The sequence below is a fragment of the Pan paniscus genome, chromosome 7 (genome assembly GCF_029289425.2).
Source record: "Pan paniscus chromosome 7, NHGRI_mPanPan1-v2.0_pri, whole genome shotgun sequence".
In the NCBI taxonomy this organism is placed as follows: domain Eukaryota; kingdom Metazoa; phylum Chordata; class Mammalia; order Primates; family Hominidae; genus Pan; species Pan paniscus.
Genome location: NC_073256.2, coordinates 81,665,464 through 81,673,456, shown reverse-complemented (window position 1 = coordinate 81,673,456; position 7,993 = coordinate 81,665,464).

Genomic DNA, 7,993 nt, shown 5'->3' with positions numbered 1-7,993 from the left:
TGGAAAGTGTAATGATACTGATTTGTATAGGACATTATCGGGCAACCAGAGCTGTTGTTATCAGCATGGGTTTATAAGTCAGACAGGCTAGAGGATGATACTGGCTCTGCCACTTACTATGTGGATGTGGATCTGGAAAAATAATTCAACTACTGTGGCCTTCATCCTCCATCTGGGAGTAAAATCAATTCCATAGGCTTGTGGTAGAAATTCAGTGAGATAATATAAGTAAAGCACTTAACACAATGCCTAGCATAGGGGACACACTCAATAAAATAATAATTGGGAGTTATTATTATATCTTTGAAGTATGTATTAGTGATGTTAATCCTGGGCAAAATTCCAAAACTGATTGTCAAATAGAGCTTTTTTCAGCATCTAAAAAGAAAGCATGTGATCACTGACAGCTATAGTGGGTACATTAACAAATCAGCTACAATTAACCTCATTTCTTTTTTAACATGGTTACCCCCACACCTACTTACTAGCAAGTCATATAAAAAGAGGTAAATAGACAAAGTGCTAGTGGGTTTAGCAGGACACACAGCAAAATCTCATCAACCACTACATGAAGTGCATGGGAAACCCAGGGGCCAGTGATGAACAGCCACATGGATCTGCATGTGGTTGATTGCTCTCACCAAAGGGGGATGTAAACCTGGAGGGCTGTGGGTAGGACCACAGTGCTACCCTTCCAGTTCAAAAATTTCATGGACAAATTAGAAAAGAGCACTGATTTTGTTTGGCTCTGTGCGCCCACCCAAATCTCTTGTCAAATTATAATTCCCAATGTTGAAGAAAAGGCCTGGTAGGAGGTGATTAAATCATGGGAGCAGATTTCCCCCTTGCTGTTCTCATGATAGAGTTCTCACGAGATCTAGTTGTTCAAAAGTGTGTAGCACCTGCCCCCTCGCTTGCTCTCTCCCACTGGCCATGTGAAGATGTGCTTACTTCCCCTTTGCCTTCTGCCATGATTGTAAGTTTCCCGAGATCTCCCCAGCCATGCTTCCTTAAAGTGTGCAGAACCATGAGCTAATTAAACCTCTTTTCTTTATAAGTTACCCAATCTCAGGTAGTTCTTTACAGCAATGTGAGAATGGGCTAATACAAGCACTGACGGCAGTCTGACAAAATATGACTTCTCATTAGATAAAATAAGTCATCTGTCTTATGATGGATTGAGGACCCAAAAGGACCTCTCTCTACAGACCAGAAAAATGGGTCTAGGCCCTTTGAATTTTTTTCTAAATTTAATTTTCAAAATAAATGTTGTTATCATAGACTACATGGTCTGAATTCACAGAGAATACAATAAAGTGTAAGTGTTCTGCTCCATACTAAAAGCAAGGAAATGTTAAACTACCCATCTAACCATATATGTAGGGATATATTCCTTCTATAGAAAGGGAGGGCTGGGCACAGTGTCTCATCACTGTAATCCCAACACTTTGGGAGGCCAAGGCATTAGGATCACTTAAGCCCAGGAGTTCAAGACCAGCCTGGGCAACATGGCATGGCCCCATCTCTACAAAAGATAAAAATAAAAAATTATCCAGGTGTGGTGGTGTGCACCTATAGTCCCATCTACTAAGGAGGCTGAGGCAGGAGGACTGCTTGAGCCCAGCCAGGGGTTCAAGGCTTCAGTGAGCTATGATCATGCCACTGCACTCCAGCTGTGGTGACAGATCAAGACCCTGTCAGAAAAGGAAGAAAGAAAGAAAGAGAGAGAGAAAAAAAGAAAGAAAAAGTGAGAGAGGAGGAAGGAAGGAAAGAAAGAGTGAGAAAGAGAGAAAAGAAAGGAAGGAAGGAGGGAGGGAAGGAAGGAAGAGAAAAAAGAAAGGAAAAGAAAGAAGGGAGGGAGGAAAGAAAGGAGGGAGGAAGAGAGGAAAAAAAGAAAGAAAGAAAAAAAAGAAAAAAGCAAACAAGCAAGAAAGAAGAGAGATATAGCATGTAAATCATACAGCTTGTGACTGTGTTACACTAAATATGCATATGACATAATAAGAATGAAACTCAGTTGCTTGATGTCTCAGTTTTATCATTTTGATAAATAGCTGAAACTGATGTTTGGTGACAAAATATAAGCTTTCTCTGATTTTTCTGATAAGCTTATATATTATATTATAAGCTTACATATATATTATAAGCTTATCAGGTTATAAACAGATTTTGACCTCAAAACTAAAAGTATTTTCCTTTCCTAAAACAATAGATTATTCTAACTTTTCTTTAGCATTTTATAAAATTGATGTGTATGTTTGCATAGCATTATGCCTTTATAATATATATTTGACTTCTGTTTCCACAGAGTTCTTATAGGTTATGTTGAGTCAAAAATACAGTGTGTTGTCTCAATGGAGAATATAGCATGTACTTAAGTGAACAAGTGCTTGTTGTAATCTTTCTACTCCTTGGAACTTCAATTACAGCCTTTCCAGATCTGAAAAAGCCAAGTGAATCTATATGATAATCTATGTGCAAGCTACCCAAGGGGGCATACTTCTGGAATACATTAGTCCCTACTTGCATGGGGTTGACTTTGTAAGAGAAAATAACTGATTAGGCAGCAGCCTGGTGCCTTATAATTCAGAACCAGCAGTGATCAACTTTGTTGTGCTCACATGAAACTTGTACTGGGTAGAAGAATAGTGTCCTCCTATCCCCCAAATTCATTTCTTTTCCAGAACCTTGGAATGTGACCTTACTTGGAAAAAGGGTCTTGTATTAGTCCATGCTCACACTGCTATAAAGAACTGCCTGAGACTGAGTAATTTAAAGGAAAGAGGTTTAATTGATTCAGAGTACCACAGGGCTTGGGAGGCTTCAGGAAACTTACAATCATGGCAGAAGGTGAAGCAAACATGTCCTTCTTCACATGGCAGCAGAAAGGAGAAGTGCAGAGTGAAGAGGAGAAAACCCCCTTAGAAAACCATCAGATCTCATGAGAACTCACTTACTATCACAAGAACAGCAGGGGGAACCACCCATCTGATCTAATCACCTTCTATGAGGTCCTTCCCCCAACACATGGGGATTATAAATCAGATTACAATTCAAGATGAAACTTTGGGTGGGGAAACAGCCAAACCATATCATTCCACCTGCTGGCCCCTCCCAAATCTCATATCCTCACTTTTCAAAACACAATACTGCCTTTCCAACAGTCTCCCAAAGTCTTAACTCATTCCAGCATTAACCCAAAAGTCCAAGTCCAAAGACTCGTGTGAGACAAGGCAAGTCCTTTCTGCCTATGAGCCTATAAAATCAAAAGCAAGTTAGTTACTTACAAGACACAATGAGGGTACAGGCATCGGGTAAATATACCTGTTCCAGATGGGACAAATTGACCAAAATAAAGGGGCTATAGGCCCAAGCAAGTCTGAAATCCAATAGGGCAGTCATTTAACCTTAAAGTTCCAAAATGATCTCCTTTGATTCCATGTCTCACATCCAGGTCACGCTGATGCAAGATGTGGGCTACCATGGCCTTGGGCAGCTCTGCCCCTGTGGCTTTACAGGGTACAGCCCCACTCCGGACTGCTTTCATAAGCTGATGTTGAGTGTCTGTGCATTTTCCAGGTGCATGGTGCAAGCTGTTGGTGAATCTACTATTCTGGGATCTGGAGGATGGTGACCCTCTTCTCACAGCTCCACTGGGAAGTGCCCCAGTGGGGACTCTTTGTGGGCTCTCCAACCCCACATTTCCCTTCTGCACTGCCTTAGCAGAGGTTCTCCATGAGGGCTATGCCCCTGCAGCAAACTTCTGCCTGGACAGCCAGGCATCTCCATACACCCTTTGAAATCTAGGCAGAGGTTCCCAAACCTTAATTCTTGACTTCTGTGCACCTGCAGGCTCAACACCATGTGGAAGCCACCAAGGCCTGGGGCTTATACCCTCTGAAGCAATGACGCAAGCTGTACCTTGGTCCCTTTTAGCCATGGTTGGAATACAGCCCACCAAGTCCCAAGACTGTAGGAAGCAGCAAGGCCCTGGGCCTGGCCCATGAAACCATTTTTCCCTCCTAGGCCTCTGGGCCTGTGATGGGGGCGGGGGCTGCCTCAAAGGCCTCTGACATGCCCTGGAGACATTTTCCCGATTATCTTGGCTCCTTATTACCTATGCAAATTTCTGCAGCTGACTTGAATTTCTCCTCAGAAAATGAGGTTTTTTTTCTATCACATTGTCAGGCTGCAAATTTTTCGAACTTTTGTGCTCTGTTTCCTTTTTAAACATAAGTTCCAGTTCCAAACCATATCTTTGTGAATGGATAAAAATGGAATGATTTTTATGAGCACCCAAGTCAACTCTTGAATGCTTTGCTGCTTAGAAATTTCTTCTGCCAGATATCCTAAATCATCTCTCTCAAGTTCAAGATTCCAAAGATGTCTAGGCCAGGGGAAAAGTGCCATCAGTATCTTTACTAAAGCATATCAAGAGTCATCTTTATTCCGGTTCCCAACAAGTTCCTCTTCTCCACCTGTGACCATCTCAGCCTGGACTTCCTTGTCCATATTGCTATCAGCATTTTGGTCAAAGCCATTCAACAAGTTTCCAGGAAGTTGCAAACTTTCTGACATCTTCCTATCTTCTAAGCCCTCCAAGTCTCTAGGAAGTTCCAAGCTTTCCCACATTGTTCTATCTTCTTCTGAACATCCAAACTGTTCCAACCTATGCCTGTTACCTGATTCCAAAGTCACTTCCACATTTTCAGGTATCCTTATAGCAGCACCCCACTCCCTTGGTACCAATTTACTGTATTAGTCCATTCTCACACTGCTATAAGGACATATCCAAGACTGTGTAATTTATAAAGGAAAGAGGTTTGATTGACTCACATTTATGCAGGGCTAGGGAGGCCTCAGGAAACTTACAATCATTGTGGATGGGGAAGCAAACATGTCCTTCTTCATATAGCAGCAGGAAGGAGAAGTGTAGAGCGAAGCAGGAAAAGGCCCCTTATAAAACCATCAGATCTTGTAAGAACTCACTCACTATCATGAGAACAGCATAGGGGAATTGCCCCCATTATCCAATCACCTCCACAAGGTCTCTCCCCCAATACATGGGGATTATAATTTGGATTACAGTTCAAGATGAGCTTTTGGGTGGGGACACAGCCAAACCATATCAGTTCTTTACAGATATAACTACTTAAGTCAAGGTGAATTCATACTAGAGTAGGATGAGCTATAAATCCAATCTAACTGGTGTCCTCATAAGAAGAGGAGAAGAGACACAGACACATACAGAGGGATGATGATGTGAAAACACAGAAACACACAAGGAGAATGCCATTCAATGACAGAGGCAGACATTGGAGTGATGGATTTACAAACCAAGGAACACCAAGAATTGCCAGCAATCTAGAAGCTAAGAATATGTCATGGAACAGATTCTCCCCTAGAGCACTAGAGAGGGCATGGCCCTGACAGCACCTTAAGCCCTGTCTCCCTTCGGCTGGCTAGTCTTCAGATAGAGTTGTCTTTCCTGCCCCCTACATTTTGTTCTCCTTTTGATAGTCAGAGAGATCTTTCTAAAAATGTAAATCTTATTATGTCACTCTTCTGTGTAAAACACATCAATTGCTTCCCCATTGCCTTCAGGATAAATCCCTAATTTTCTTGTCTGTCCTCAGCTCACCTCACCTTGGGCCAATCTTCCCCCCATAACTTCTTGTCCAGTCATGCTGCGTTTCCAGGTACTCCTGCTCATTCTCCCATTGGCCTTTGTGCCTTTATTCCCTTTGTCTGGAGCATTCTTCCTCCTCTCCCTCCCTAGTGCCTCCCAACATCCCTTCTCCTGGCTAATGTTCTTCAGTCTTGGCTTAGACAACTCTTCCCAGGAGGCCTTCCCTGCCCTCCTAAGTGCTCTCTGTGAACTTGATGCTTCGTCCAACATTGTTCATCACCCTGTGTTGCAATTGCTTGTTTATTTGTATAGCAAGCAGGAATTTCACTCTTCATTACTCAGGTGCAAAAAAAAATGTCACATTCCATTATTCCTAAAATTAAAACTAAATGTGCTCCTAATTCTCAGCCTCTTGACTCATGAGAATTTAATCTGTGGGCTCCTTCCCCACCCCACACCATCATGAGATCACCCAAGAATTCTGAATTTATGCAACACCAGAAAACTGTTTCTCCACAGAAAATTGATGCTGCAGTTGCATGCTGGTCTGGTGTACTGGTTCTCTGGCAAACTCAGGGACCACTCCACCCCCACCCCAGCAATCCTCTCCACCAGTTACAGAAAGACCACAGGACCCTTGAACCTACTAAAAGCCCCAGCATGTACTGGCCAGTCTGGACTGACTTTCCATTAAGGCAGAGATTCACCCGACCTTACACACCCCACTCCTCAACACTCAGCAACCCCTCAAACTCCTTACCTTCCTTCTGTCTAGGGAGACCTGTACTTCCTCCCTAACCCCATGCATGCACACACAGCTAGACACTCCTGTCTTTCCCATTTAAGTCTCTTTTCCATGTTCTGAGTCAAATCATAATGTTCCTCCTCACCCAGTTAGAAGCAGAAAAGCATTTACTACCACCTTGGATAGGTTGGGTATAAGGTGAGTGAGCCCTATAGACACTATGTAGGGCTCTCCATCTGCTGGAAAATTGAAAAACATCTTGACCCTCATTACTTTTCAGCCCCCATCCATCTACCTCCTATCCACCCACCTTGTGAATTAAAGCAGCAAAACAAAAGCAATACAAATAACAAAACACCAGTTACATTTGTAAAAAGGCTCAAATGATTACATTGTTTTTCTTCCTCACTAAAAGTAAAGTTTCCCGAGGAGAGAGAATGCTCTGTTGTATTGGCTATATAGTCAGTGTTTTAACCATTACTCTGTACTGGTAGACAACAAACTATCTTTAGAAAATGGACAAACTTGCTAATAATTAAATAGTATAGAGTAGAGGTAAAGAAGCATAGAATTAGAGCTGGGTTTGATCACATCTCCTGATATGTATAAACCTGTGACTTTAATGTACCTAGAATGTTTGACAACTAGAGAGCACCATTTTTATTTATTTATTTATTTATTTATTGATATTGTTTACTCTTTTTTCCCCCCTTTAATTGTTTTTTTTTTGTTATTATACTTTAAGTTTTAGGGTACATGTGCACAACGTGCAGGTTTGTTACATATGTATACATGTGCCATGTTGGTGTGCTGTACCCATTAACTAGCCATTTAGCATTAGTTATATCTCCTAATGCTATCCCTCCCCCCATTTTTAAAAACATCTTCTCCTCTATACAACAAAATTATTTTCTGTACATTCAGGTCATAATTGGTAAATGATCATTATTTTCTTGATTAATGTTTAGGTTTTAAGATGCTTTCTTAGACTAAATAGCACCTGAGTGCCAAGGCACCTGGAGGGTACTGAGCCACAGAATCAGCAATGTGAGCAACATCTTCTTGATCTGCCTCTAATTTCTTGGCAAATGTTGGAGGTTGAAAGTGAGAGTGGAGAGGCATCAACAGTGTTTAATCTTTAAGCCTTCCTCTCTGTAAAGTTATAATGATAATTTTTAGCATTTTTTAATGGAATCTATTAATTCTCAGGGGTAGCTCCTGCTTCTGCATCATGAAGGAAGTTGCACTTGTTCCCGCAGAAACAGGATATCATTGACCACATCTGACATGACAACACAGCAAGGAAATGGAGCACCTTTGGTAAGTGCACTAGATCAGCTGCTGCTACAAAAGTTGAAAAAGAATAACATGAAAGAATTAAAAAGCTGGTATATATGTACAGAGCACACAACAAACAAAATAATTACTGCAGTTTTCAGTTCCAAAATTGACTAGAAACTTAATATCCTTTTGATTTTAATATTCATTGGTTGTAGGGAATAATTTTTTTCTCACCCCAGCATAATAGGCAAGCTATTTAGAACATTAAATTGTATTATAAATGATGACTACCAATAGGGATCCTGGGATCCGGTTGTGGTCATATCACCAGAATTTAA